Source organism: Propithecus coquereli, unplaced genomic scaffold, assembly GCF_000956105.1.
Source record: "Propithecus coquereli isolate 6110/MARCELLA unplaced genomic scaffold, Pcoq_1.0 Scaffold70, whole genome shotgun sequence".
Classification (NCBI taxonomy): domain Eukaryota; kingdom Metazoa; phylum Chordata; class Mammalia; order Primates; family Indriidae; genus Propithecus; species Propithecus coquereli.
This window is the reverse complement of record NW_012153063.1, coordinates 893,004-907,077: the sequence shown is the minus strand read 5'-3', so window position 1 is coordinate 907,077 and position 14,074 is coordinate 893,004.

Genomic DNA, 14,074 nt, shown 5'->3' with positions numbered 1-14,074 from the left:
TATTTATTTGCATTCTTCAAATCAACTGATAGATTTAGATGGTAGGATTCACGAAGGTAAAAAAAGCCACTAAGGAATGAAGGGGGCTCCAAGCCTGGTACTCAGCTTGTTTTTGCAAAGGGCATATAGCAGGAACCTAGCTCTTCCAGACATACGAGCACAGAGTTGTGGTAGGCACCTTGGAAACTCCAGAGCGGGAGGAGAATTTAGAATCTTATCAGAAAGCTTTAGGGCCAAGAAGGTTCATACTCCCTGACAGCGAAGACAATCATCCCAATGTATTTATTATAAAGAAAGAAGAAAAGAAAAATAATACTCTTTGGAGTCCTTGCGGGAATTAAATGAGAAAACATAGATAGAAGTGTCCAGCAAGGTTACGAAGATAAATTGGGTGCTCAATAATGTTAGCCAAATTTGAGTAGTGGGAATTTTATTGGGGAAAAAAAAAGGATTCCTCAAATTATGTGAGTGGTTTTTGTTAGCATTTGCAGCTTCTAGGAATCAGACATAGCATCTGAAATGAGTTCAATTATCAACTGAAATAAACCCAGGCCAATCAAATTCAGCAATATAGCAAGCAAGTTTAGTGGGAGTTCTTTCTTGGTTGAGCTGTAATCCTTCAAGTCTTGGCTATTTAGCACAGTTGATGAATAAACATTGGGGATTATAGCCAAGTACAAGTCAAGCTTGATAAAGAGAAAAGCACTGAAATGCTAAGATTATGTAGTACAGCCCTATCCCTGATGGATATCATGCAAAGAAGACATTGGTTGTGAGAGGGATTGCAAAAAAGGGTGCAGCCAGCTTAACGCAAACAAACACATTTTAATTTCTTGAAAACCTCAAAGCATATCTGTAAAGTCATGTTATACAAGGAAAAACGAGTTGTTAGAAAACATGTTTTTCAAGTCCACTAGAGGTCCATGTTAAGGGCAGTAATTTCCTTGTTATGACCAATGTGTTTGATTTCCGAATGTTAAAAAAAATATTGTAAATAGAACATAACTTCACAACTGAGGTTTCCAAGATGATAAGAATCATTAGTTTTACTTTAATTACTTTAGTTTTTTCCACCAAAGAGAGGAAAAAAACCACAAAAGAAAATCTAGGCAGGGTGTGGTGGCTAGTGCTGGTAATGACAGCATTCTGGGAGGGGGAGACAGGAGGACTGCTTGAGGCCAGGAATTCCAGACCAGCCTGGGCAACATAGTGAGACCTGGTCTCTACAAAAAAATTCAAAAAAAAAATTAGCTGGGTGTGGTGGTGTGTGACTGTAGTCCTAGCTACTTGAGAGGCTAAGAGGATGGCATGAACCCAGGAGTTCAAGGCTGCAGTCAGTGAGCTATGATCGTGCCACTGCACTCTAACCTGGGCAACAGAGAGACCTTGTCTCGTAAAAAAAAATACATATATCAGAATATTCAGGTATAATATTCAAATTTAGATGATAAAGATGGGGTTCAGCATTCAAGTAAAAAATACCTGATATATGGGCTGGGGCTGATGGCTCATGTCTGTAATCCTAGCACTCAGGGAGGCAGAGGCAAGAGGACTGCTTGAGCTCAGGAGTTTCAGATCAACTTGAGCAAGAACAAGACCCCATCTATACTAAAAATAGAAAAATTAGCCAGGCGTGGCGGCGTGTGCCTGTAGTCCCACTTACTCAGGAGGCTGTGGGAGGAGGATGGCTGGAGCCCGGGAGTTTGAGGTTGCAGTGAGCTATGATGAGGCCACTGCACGCTAGCCGGGGCAACACAGTGAGATTCTGTCTCAGAAAAGAAAAAAAAATCTGATATGTGCAATACCTGAACTCAATTTAAAGTTATGACAATTTCTAAATTTGGAAGCTTAACAAGATAGACATTTTTAAGTAAACAATGATTTCTAAATGCTTTGTAATAAATTTTAAGTGAAAAAACTAAATATTCTACTCATTCAAGGCACTAATATTACAAATTCTTTTCTGCTAGGTTAGCCAACATTTGTCAGAAAAATAACTTTGAGTACAAGATTCAATTCATCATTCCCTGTGGAACATACAAAAAAGATAGTCTGGTCATTTTCTATTATTCTTCTCTTTCTTCACAAATACAGAAAAATGTCTCTGCAATTCATTCTCCTCCAATAAGAGTTCTATTGGAATTGATGCAAGCGGGCAGCACCCTTCTCCCTCTTTCTCTGTGCGACCTCAACATTAACTTTAATCCTATTTATCTACTAAGCTTTGCTCATTAAAAAAAGTAAACTCATGACATCCACTGCAGTATATGAAAAGTCACTCATACAAGTTGGCAGCACATTGGAAGTTCTGAACTAACGTTTCAATTCTAACAAAAATAGACACATTTCTTAATTCTGTGATACAGGAAGCAGATAGCAACGTGTAATGCATCAAAGATGTAGAATTTAAAGAATCTGAATAAATAAAAAAATTAAATGCCTGGATATAATTCTTAATAAACAATCTTACAGAAAACCTAAAGCTGTTTTTAAAATCTATTTCCAGTTTTACTGTAACCTTTCTTCATGGGCAGATCACAACAGAATAAGGATTATTTCCATAAATGTGGTCAGTTATACACTGGGTGCTGTATTTAACCCCCCAGTGATATCTGCCTTTATTTACACTGTGGAAAATGAAACATGGTTTCATGCCTTTCTGGACAGTCCATAGGTTTTTATTTACATGTCTTTGAGAAAGGGAGACAAAAGATATTCCTTTACAATCAATCGTCTTACACCAATCTCAGTTTTGAGAGTAATATACAAGTATAACACAAGTTTTAATATACAATATATGGAAACATATTTATATATGCAATAACATAAATAAAGAGACAAATAAATGAAATGATTATAAAGTCTCTGGAAGTGTAAATATATAGCCTGACCACCAGACACAGAACTTAGTAGACCTGTAATGGAGAAAAATCATTATTGGCCTGAAAAAAAATAAAATACTGCTGTCATTAACATGGGAAAAATTAAATAGAAAATAGAAAACAATAATCACCGGAAAACCTGTGTCTTGTAAAGATTTCTTTCCATCAGAAGATGCAGAAACATTTTTCCCCCTGGAGCAAATGAAAAGGTTTCTCATGCACCCCCAGTTTCTTCCCTGCTTTTTCCCTCAGGCGCCGGTGTAGACAGCAGGTGTGGACTTTTTTCCAGAGATGAGAAGTAAAAATCTGCACTTTATCGGGAGCGGGTGCACTTTTCCCCCTGGCCCCCCTTTCCTCTGCCTCCAAGATGGTAGGAAAGTTGTCGTTTCGGAGGGCAGAGGAGCTGCTCTCTGGTGTTATGTCCTCGCAGTGCCTGTAGTGGTGCTGTAGGAGGCTGCTGCCTCTTCTGGTGCAGCCCCGGCAGCCCTGCCTTCTTGGCTGGAGAGTATATTCAGGGATTTCCCCTTAATAATCACCGACCCTGGGAGCACTTTTTAGTTTCCAAAATAAAAATATGATCCTCACCCCTCTTGCTTGACAGGGAAAGGCTCTCGCTGGAGCCCAGGGGGGAGCAGTAGCAGCGGCGGCCGAGCTTCCTAGTCCATTGCCAGCGCCTCTCACTCTGATCTGTCAGCCCAGCCGAGGGAAAAGGGGGGAAGGAGAAAAAAAAAAAGCAGCTGAAAGGTAAGCAGAGGCGGCCCCAGGCCCGGCCCACATCCCCGGGCTCCCGTAGGGCGGCGGGCTGAGTCGCGCAGGCAGGGCGGGCGGCGAGCGCGCTTACGTGAGGCCGGGGATTCGCCGGCCCACGCCAGGCCCCGGGCGGAGAATGAAAGGGTGAGTGGGGCCGGCGCCGGGGTGGCGGAGGCCGGGGGCCTGGGGACCTCGGGGGCGCCTGCGGGCGACGACGGCGGGCCGACAGGGGTCCAGCCGGAGCCGGAGCGGGGAGAGCGGCGCGGCCTGCGTGGGCCGGGTCGGGGAGAGTGGCGGGAGGGGGGGCGCCAGCTAGGCCTCGGGCCGGCAGGCCCCGCGGCGGCCGCGCCCTGCCCCCGCACCCCGGGCCTCCGCGCGCCCCCTTGGGTCTCCCGGGGCCTCCGGGTGGGACGGCAGCTCTGCCGAGCCGAATCCCGCGCCAGCCCGCAGGCTTTCCCGCGGGGCTGCCGGGACAGGGGCATCAGGGCCTAGGGGTGGGGAATGGGCGCCCGACCCCCCTTCCCCCCGGGTCTCTTGCAATAGTAGACGCCCCCCAGATTCCGGTAATACTTGAATTTATTTATCCCCCTCCTCCGCGCTCGGGGCGGCCTGGCCAGGGCGGGGCGGGCGGCCTGGCGGGCGTGGGGTGGGGTGGAGGGGCGGTGAGGAGTCAGGTGCAGCCGCGGCCCGGAAAGTTTCCTTTTAGGCCTGAATTAGGGGCTGCTCTCTCTTCGGGGAGCCCTGGTCCTAGTGCCCGGGACCCCTGAGGGCGTGGGGGAGAGCACTCGGCTATTTTGAAACTCTTTGCCAGTTCCTGTCCATTGAAGGTACTCCGCCCCTGCACCCCTCGCCCGCGCCCCACCCCACTCTCCGCGAGCCCTTTCGAGGCTGCAAACTCCAGCCGGTTCCCCAAGAGCCCCCCAGGCTGGGGAGAGAGCCTCTTCTTCCGGCTTGGAAAAGTTTTCAAGGGGTTTTCATAGCTTTATTAGTTGGCGACTGGGCTTTTGGGGGTGGGAAGGGAGGAGGTAAATTCAGGTAGTGTTTCTACACGGTTTTTCAGTGTCGCCTTTTTTTGGCCCTTACCCCACAGTCTGGCGGTGTTATTTTCAGATTTAGTGCCCACCCCCACTTCTTCACGGACTCCTTTGGGTCCAAAATCCCCCTCCTGGACAGCTCCGGCAGAGGGAGATGCAGGGAGCAGTGAGGAGACTGTCAGTGCGAGGGGCAGGACCAGGCAGGATTTCTGGAGCAGTCCCCAGATGTAGGAGTTTCCCCTCGGATTTGGTCACTGTCCGGCAAAACCGACACAGGAACAGAACCCAAGGTGGGGACCTGGTTGTCAGAACTCTTGGAAGCCTTCAAAATTGGGAGGAGGAGGAAGAAGGACAGGAGGTGGGCAGGGCAGCTCCCGAAGCAAGGTGTCTACAGTTTAAGGATCAGTAGTTTATTTATTCTGATAATAACTTCTTAGATTTATGTGATATTCTTATAGTCGACCCTAGAAATAGAATGGGGATTTTTAAGGAAACTTAAACTTGTTTTTGCCACAATTTAGAAGGGTCTATGGAAGAACCCACGGAGAACTGAAGATAGCTACACTTCGGTTTTGGCATATATATATATATATATATATTTTTTTTTTTTTTTTTTTTTTTTTTTTTCCCTCTCTCTCTGTGTTTAAACGGATTCAATTTTAGCTATATTTTGGTGCCATGACCTCTGAAAGTTTGTTTTAAAAAATGTGGTAAACTTAAATTTCCAAATCTAGATTTCCCGCTTTTCAGGGCCAGGAGGTATCCTGTGGTTACACTTACCTCCTTGGACTTGTTCTTGAGTGTTGAAGTGGAAATGGTAATGGACCCGGCCACCCTCACAGCCAGCCCCGAGTGGGGTTGTGTTGGGAGAGGTTGTTTTCCCTCTTTCATTTGTTGGGTTTTTCCCTTCTCTCTCTGGTGGACTAGGGCAGTGTGTGGTGTGTCTGTACGTGTGTCCTGCTGGCTAGCAGGCTGGAGTTTGCTAGTAGGAGGTGCTCCAGTTTTGACCACTCAGCCCCAGAGCACTGGCAGACAGTGAAAAGCTGCCACTTGCAGAGCAATGGGTAACCCGTGGCTTGGGCCATGCTGACTTCTGATGTCAGGCTGCTAAGTGAGACTCCTTATGTGATTCTTGCTAAGTGTGTGTCTTTTCCTTTGGTTTGGCTAAAATAAAACACTTGTTTCTCCCACAATGGTAGATATCCGGCCACTTAACGTTGTGTTTAAGACAGTCTTGGTATTTGAGAGTGTGTGGATTTGATACAAAAATGCAAATTACATTTAATGGTTGTTTTAACTTTATTGATTAATTGAAATTGCTTATTGATTTGGACGTTTTCATATACATGTGTACCAAAAATCATTACTTCTATTATAGTTTGCCCTTATTTTTAGAGAATAGAGGATGGAAAAAAATCATTCTGTGAGTGTCTCTTAGAACATTTCAAGGTTTGAAAAAAGTCTCTTGTTCTCTTATCGTTGCCTCATAGTTTGATATTTTTTTTTTTTTTGAGACAGAGTCTCACTCTTTTGCCCGGGCTAGAGTGAGTGCCGTGGCATCAGCCTAGCTCACAGCAACCTCAAACTCCTGGGCTCAAGCGATCCTCCTGCCTCAGCCTCCCGAGTAGCTGGGACTACAGGCATGCACCACCATGCCCGGCTAATTTTTTCTATGTATTTTTAGTTGTCCGATTAATTTCTTTGTATTTTTAGGAGAGACGGGATTTCGCTCTTGCTCAGGCTGGTCTTGAACTCCTGAGCTCAAACAATCCGCCCGCCTCGGCCTCCCAGAGAGCTAGGATTACTGGCGTGAGCCACCGCACCCCGCCCATAGTTTGATATTTGTAAGGTATATTGTCAACTTCACATTTCTAAGGTTTCAAAAACTGTGTATGTGCGAATACTAAAAGTTTTGTACTTTTCCCCACCTTGTCTCAAACATATATTAATTTTCTAATCTATTCCCCTCGAGGGCTACGTTATTCCTGAAGGAATGGCAGTTTTGATGTTTTTAAAAGTTCCCCTCTATTTGAAACTAATAAAAGACTTTCAGGGCAAATATTGAATTAATTTTAAATTGCTAAGGGAATATACTTTTTTACTATTAAATGTTTGGTTTTAAAAGTAAATGTTTATTTAAATTTATAAATCTGAAATACTCAAGTTTTCTTTCCTCTGAAAGATTTTATAAGGAAATTTGTATACTCCCATTCCAGCTATTTTTCTCAACAAATCATGTTGCTACTATTTTTAGAGAAATGAAAATTTTAATTTAGGTGGAATTAGATTTCTAAGTCAGAGCACCCAAAATTCAAAATGTCATTTCAAAGAAATGCCGATCCAGTCATACCTGAGATGTTCCCCCCAGGGTTAGCAGCTCTCACTATCCATGTTTGGAACATTGGTTACGGCTAATGGAAGGTCATTTGTATCTGAATACAGTAAGAGAGCAATATTCTCAGACATGTAAACTCTCCTCCTCCCTCCCCACAACGCCTGGTAACTTGTAAAACAGTAGGTGAATTGGTGAGACTGGGTTGGAGGCAGTAAACTGTCCCCAAAGCAGATACTCCACTGTATATACATCAGAGTCACATCTAAGTCCATTTAACTTATGCTAATGCAACTCTGTACTAGGCAAAACAAACAGCTGTAGAGTCTACTTATTCCAGGTATGAGTTTGTCCCAGAGGCCCTGACTGTAATGGCTGATTTTTGACAATGGTCCTGGCTATTTTGAGACACTTCAGGAGATTTTCAGGTTAAAAACTTAAGTCTCTTCTCTTCTTTCCTTGCACTTAAGGTGACAGACTACTTGGTTCTGATTCTTTCACAGAATGTGATTTGTTTTGAAGACCAGTTTTTGGTGAAATTTTATTCGCAGCATGGCATCGGGTAGTTAGACACATTTGGACTGGGCTTTGGGTTCTGATCCCAGCCCTCCCATGGCGTGGGTTACTTAATCTTTGGTTTCTTTAACTGAAAATGGGAATAGAATTCTTTGATGTAAGGATTAGGTGAGATAGCCATGTGCTTGGCCTATGATACGTACTCTTCAAAGGTTAGTTTCCCTAGCCTACCTTACCTTCCTAGTAGCACCATCTAAATACCGTTTCTTATTTGTTTGCTTTTATTCTAACTAAAAGTAATACATGCTTATAGTATATTTGGAGAGTAGACCTATTCATCCCACTTAGGAGATAACCGTTGTTAACATTTTAGTGTGTTGCCTCTTTTTTTGAGAGAGAGAGGGAGAGTGTGTGTGTGTGCAGCATAAATCTAAGCTTAGGCTCTTCCATGGAACAGTAGTTACATGTGTAGTTTTGTATTGGTTAAAAGCTTGGGCTCTGGAATCAAACTGGCCTTGAATCCTAGCTATGTGACCTTGGACAATTAAAATTACTTCATCTCGTTAAGTCTCAGCTTTCTTCATCTGTGAAAGCGGGTAATAATAGTACCTATTTCATAGGGTTGCCATGAAGATTAAATGAAGAATTACACATAAATCCTTTAGAGTGCTTCCTGGTATGTAACCTTTATATAATATTTTTCTCTAAAGATTTTTAATATTCTATTTTTTTTTTTTTTTTGAGACAGAGTCTCACTGTGTTGCCCTGGCTAGAGTGAGTGCCGTGGCGTCAGCCTAGCTCACAGCAACCTCAGACTCCTGGGCTCAAGCGATCCTCCTGCCTCAGCCTCCCGAGTAGCTGGGACTACAGGCACATGCCACCATGCCCGGCTAATTTTTTCTATATATTTTTAGTTGTCCAGCCAATTTCTTTCTATTTTTAGTAGAGACGGGGTCTCTCTCTTGCTCAGGCTGGTCTCGAACTCCTGAGCTCAAATGATCCTCCCGTCTCGGCCTCCCAGAGTGTTAGGATTACAGGCTTGAGCCACCACGCCCAGCCAATTTTTAATATTCTTGATGTGAATTTTTAATGAGTTCTTGACTTTGTATTAATAATATTAATAAGTATTTGAGTACAGATAGACTATTTTAATTACTTTCATGGGACAGGCATTTTTGTGCTAGTAAAAAATTGTGCAGTACATTCAAAGTTTCAGCAGCTTCCCATTAGTCTAGTGTCTGTTGTTGAATTCTGTGAGTTGGTAATTGTAACGGAGTGATAAGTGCACCCACCTGTGGGGAAAGGAGGAGGTGGGTTTGTTTTACCAGGTCCCTCCCTTTAAGCTTTTGAAACTAATCTGTAAGTGCCCACACATGTGGTGGTGTATGGTTTTGTAGGGGCTGAGTAGTTTGTGGCCTTGGTAGGCTCACTTTGGGATAAAGGGGATGTTTACCTGAGGCAATGGTAGGAGTTACTGAAGCCAGTGCTGCTGTTTCATTCATTTAACAGAGTAGCTTCTTTGTGGTAGCTCTGAGCCTTGCAGTGCAAAAGACACTCTCTGCCCTGGAGGAGTTTTCATTCTATTGGAGAAGAAAAATACGCTGATATTTACCACATTGAATGTGAAGGGATAGGTAAGCCTGGAGGAAGGAAACCTATTTTTCTATTCTGGCCTAAGGGCAGGCTTTAAAGTGAGGGCTTTGCTGAGGAGGTTCCTGCCCTAAGCCAATGGGAGGAGTCAGGCATTTCAGGAGGCGGGACCTCCAAGTACAAGTAAATGCCTTGGGACAAAAGAGTATATCCTGTGTTGCAAATTGTGGTTCTGTCTGGCCCTAGTGTTGCGGAATAAATAATGAGGGAGGGAAAGGTCGACCTAGCCAGGTTGTGGGGAGTTTCTGTGTTAGGGTAAGGAGTTTGTATTTCTTTTGAGTTTATAAGCAGACCCTGAAGACTTTGGCCTAGATAAATTATTTGGGATTTAGGGAGTTTGAGTTGTATTGATACTAAATGGAATAAAGGAGGGCAAGATTGGAATTAGATCAATGAGGCAGCTACTGAGAAGAGATGGAAAGAGGGTTTCAAGGCGGCACAGGCAGGTTAAGGAGGTAAGGTGGGCTGCATAGGTTGACCGGATGTAGGTATAGGAATCATTCTCATATAGATGGCAGCTGAAATGGTAGAAATAGGTAAGTTTGGTTTAGTCAGTGGTTCTTAGTCTTGGACTCTTCTCCAGAAAAATGCATTAATGCACATTCACAATTTTGTACGTTTGGATTGAAACCTGGGGTAATGACCTCTAATCTTGGGTCAGATATAGAGTAAAAATTCTGATAAAAGCCTGTAGAAATGTTTTGACTCATACTTTTTGTGTCTGTGTGTGTGACTTTATCACTGCTTTTTCATAAATGAGGAAACAGATTTATAAAATAACTTGGTCAGGGTTATACATTCTTGTATGTTTCAAAATGTAGGTCAGACACGGTGGCTCAGTCTGTAATTCTGGGGCTTTGGGAGGCTGAGATGGGAGGATCGCTTGAAGCCAGGAGTTCCAGACCAGCCTGGGCAATATATTGAGACCCCATTGCTAAAAAAAAAAAAAAAAAAAAAAAAAAAAATTAGCTGAGTGCGGTGGTATACACCTGTAGTTCCAGCTACTTGGGAGATTGAGGCAGGAGGATTGCTTGAGCCCAGAAGTTCGAGGCTGAGGTGAGTTATGATCATGCCATCACACTCCAGCCTGGGTGACAGAGTGAGACCCTTGTCTTAAAAAAAAAAAAAAAAATTCAGTTTATTTTTTTGTAGAAACAGGCTCTTCCTGTGTTGCTCAGGCTGGTCTTGAACTCCTGGCGTCAGGTGATCCTCCTGCCTTGGCCTCCCAAAGTGCTAGGATTACACGCATAAGTCACCATGCCTTGCCAGACAAAAGTTTAAATGAGCTGCTGACATGAAAAACATTAGATTTTGATTTTTGTGGTTAAATTTTGGATTTTTATCTTCTTTTGAAAACTTGGAGGATATGGAAACCTTGGGGGTCTGCATTTTGTTTTTTTCAATTGCAACAACTTGCTGGAAATGATTTGAGTCAGCCTATAGATGCACAAAATTTGCCGGAGAATGCACCTGACCCATTCCTGCAGCCTCTGTAGGCATTTCATCTTACACCCCTATAAAATATAATTAAAAGAACCTTGGGGAATATTGACATGGAAGTGTGAGAGCAAGAGAAAGGAAGCCACTGACTGAGCAGCCAAAAAGGAGAGATTTTCAAGAAAGAGAAAGTGGTTAGCAGTGTCAAAAGCTGCAGAGAGGTCAAGTAAGCAAAAGATGGAAAAGTGTATGTGGAATTTAGTAACAAAGAGGCCATTAGTTTCAGATTCTTAGAACGAAAGAACTTTGAGGAGTGTAGCTACAACTTAGTTTTCCTTCTTGTCCTGCAATGTAGAGTTTCTGTAACAATAGAGAGTGACTGTGACATGGATAGGAACTCAGAAAGCATTTGTTGTGAAGGATTATTAACGGGAGCTAATAAATGCTATAACCAAAAAAATCAAACACTGCTCATTCTTCTAGCATTTTACATCATAACATCAGTATGTAAGTGCTTTATAGAATGTAGAAAATATTTTTGATATTAGACTTTTAATATGGATTATAGGAAACATTTCTCAGTAGATTCTGTAACCCTACCCACAAGAAGGTGGGAGGACCTGAATTAATGGAGAATTACACTGTACCATTCAGAAAACCACTAGCAGCTGGAAAGTGCATTTTAGCCCTACAGATTCTAGATTAATATGATAATACTAATAAGCCACTACTTACTGTTTCTATTAGTAGTTAACATTAAGTGATTACTATGTGCTGTGGGTATCATGCTAAGCACAGTTAATGAAATACCTAGTTTAATTCTCCTAAGCAACTCAATGAGGTATTAATACATACAATTATAATCTTCCCTTTGCAGATGAGAAAACTGAAGCAGAATAACTTGCCCAAGGTCATACACCTAGTAATTAGCGGAACCAGATTTGAGCCCCATCTCTGGTACCTACCAGAGCCAATGAGTAATCTCTATTGCTTCATAAACTATCCTTACCTTTCTAATAAATCTGTAAGGAACTAGTGTAAAGGCCATTTACATTCATAATGCAAACTTACTTGTACAGCAATGTTTGAGCACAGTATTTAGCCATAATAGACACTCAATAAGCATTTTAAAATAGTCTAGTTTGAAATTTAATTGTAATGAATATTGTTTATATAATATTTTTGGATGATAAGCAGTTTTTGGATTCTTTTTCTTCCAGTCATATCAGTTGGTATATTTTCCATCATTTCTGAGTCCAATTTTACCACTTTTTACGTCGATACATGGATGTTAGGTTTTTAAAATCAATATAGTCATCTGTTTAGTATCTTGCTATATTTTTGTTGAGTTGAATTAAAACTCATTTAAAAAAGACTTAACATGGTGGAAAAACTTTTTTTTAATTCACTACACATTGTAGGTATTCAGAAAAACATTTTTAAGACTTTAAGGTATGAGACTCTAAATATGATTTTAACAGTAGCCACTCCTGGAATAAGTAAATATTCTTTTCATTTGCATTAAATATATTAAGCAACTACCATTCTGAGAATTTAGTAGGTTTATTGTAGTTTTAAAAAAAATTGTAAGGTATGTCATAGGTCAAGGCTCTTTAAAAGTGGTAGGATATAAAATTACAGGTGGCAATTAGGGGAAAATGGTGTGGCATTGAAATGAACATGCTTCTGAAACAGGAGAATCAAAAGAACAGTAATGACAGAGATTCCACATGGAGGCGATACGCTGGGAGTCCCTAAGAGAGTAATGTTCATATTTTTGTCAGATTGTTTTGTGGTTACCATTGGAAGACTGAAAGGACCTTTGGCTGCTTTTGTTAAAAGCTTATCTTCCTTTTCTCCTTGCTAATGTCTTACTCTTTTGTATGTGCAAGAACAAAGAAACTATGGAAATGAATTGTTTTATTTTCCAATTAAACTTAGTGTATAATGTCAAGGAGGATTTTTTTTTTTTTAAAAGACCTAACCATATTTCCTACTCTTGAGTTCCAGTATATGGATATGTTTTCTGTTGAACTATTCTTTCTGTGAGATTTGAATATTGTCTATTCTCAGTAATAGTTATTTCTCCTTTCTGGTAATAATTAAAAAAGAGTGTATGTTCTGCTGCTGCTCTAAAGTGCTTAATTACCTGCATTCTCTCCTTTAAGGGAGCATAGATCTGTTTATATTCCAAGCAAGTTGTCTCCACAGCTGAAGGTGATAGCTGCTAGGACTGTTAATAAATTTAGTCTGGCTAAGCTTTTCTCTGCCTTTTTCAAGTGATAGTCATCATGTGTTAAAAGGTACAGCTTAGTTTCAGCTTTTTGTTTTCATGGATTAGAAAATGTGATAGTATCTAAATATTAGGGTCTAAAAGACATTTGATTAAGATTATGTGAACTTTATATAATATATAATATTATGTTTCCTTTCTTCTTTATTTCTTGCACTTTATGCCAAAGAGTGAAGGTGAGGTCAACTTCAGCTTTTGTGAAGTAAGGGTAGAGGACGCCAGTTGTGAAGTCTAAGGGTAAAGAATGAAAAAAAAAAAATGGGCTTTTTTTTCTGAGAACTGGCTTTGTGCTTTTGTCATGATTTCTTCTTTATTTAAAAAGGGAAAAGCCTATTAATGTAGAGAAGACCAGATGAATACTTGTTTCTGGTTTATAGACAAAGTGTTTTTGATATTAAAACAATAATCAATCTGGGGCACTGTGGCATGTGCCTGCAGTCCCAGCTACTCAGGAGACTGAAGCAGAAAGATCGCTTAAGCCCAGAGAGTTTGAGACCAGCCTGGGCAATGTAAAAAGAGCCTGTCTCAAAATAAATAAATAAAAAAAATAAGAAAGATTTTAAAGCAGGAGACCATTTCCCTCTATTATTCTTTCCTGTTATGATATATAAAGTGAGTCTGAATATGTCAGAGCATTAAAAATATAAGTATAAAGATTAAATTGAGCTTTTAAAAGAGGGATTTGAAAATAGAGAATAGTCTGTTCAAAAGGAAGATGCAAAGAATAATATAAAGTTATCTTTTAATAGAACCTTAAAAATATTAAAGGCAGTTGGGTGCAGTGGCTCATGCCTATAATCCCAGCACTTTGGGAGGCTGAGGCAAGAGGACTGCTTGAGGCCAGGAGTTTGAGACCAACCTGGGCAACATAGTGAGGCCCCATCTCTAAAAAAAAAGAGAAAGAAAAGTTAACAGGGCCTGGTGGTACCTGCCTGTCGTCCTAGCTACTTGGGAGGCTGAGGCAGGAGAGCACTTGAGCCCAGGAGTTGGAGGTTGCAGTGAGCTGTGATGTTGCCACTGCCCTAGTCTGGGCAACAGAGTAAGACCTTGTCTCAAAAAAAAAAAAAAAAAGTTAAAAGATGAAATGGGAAGAAAAATTAATTGCAGATAGATGTAAAAAAATTAAGGTTGAAGAGAAATTGTCTATTAGATGTTGAAACTAAACACCTTTTTTTTTTTT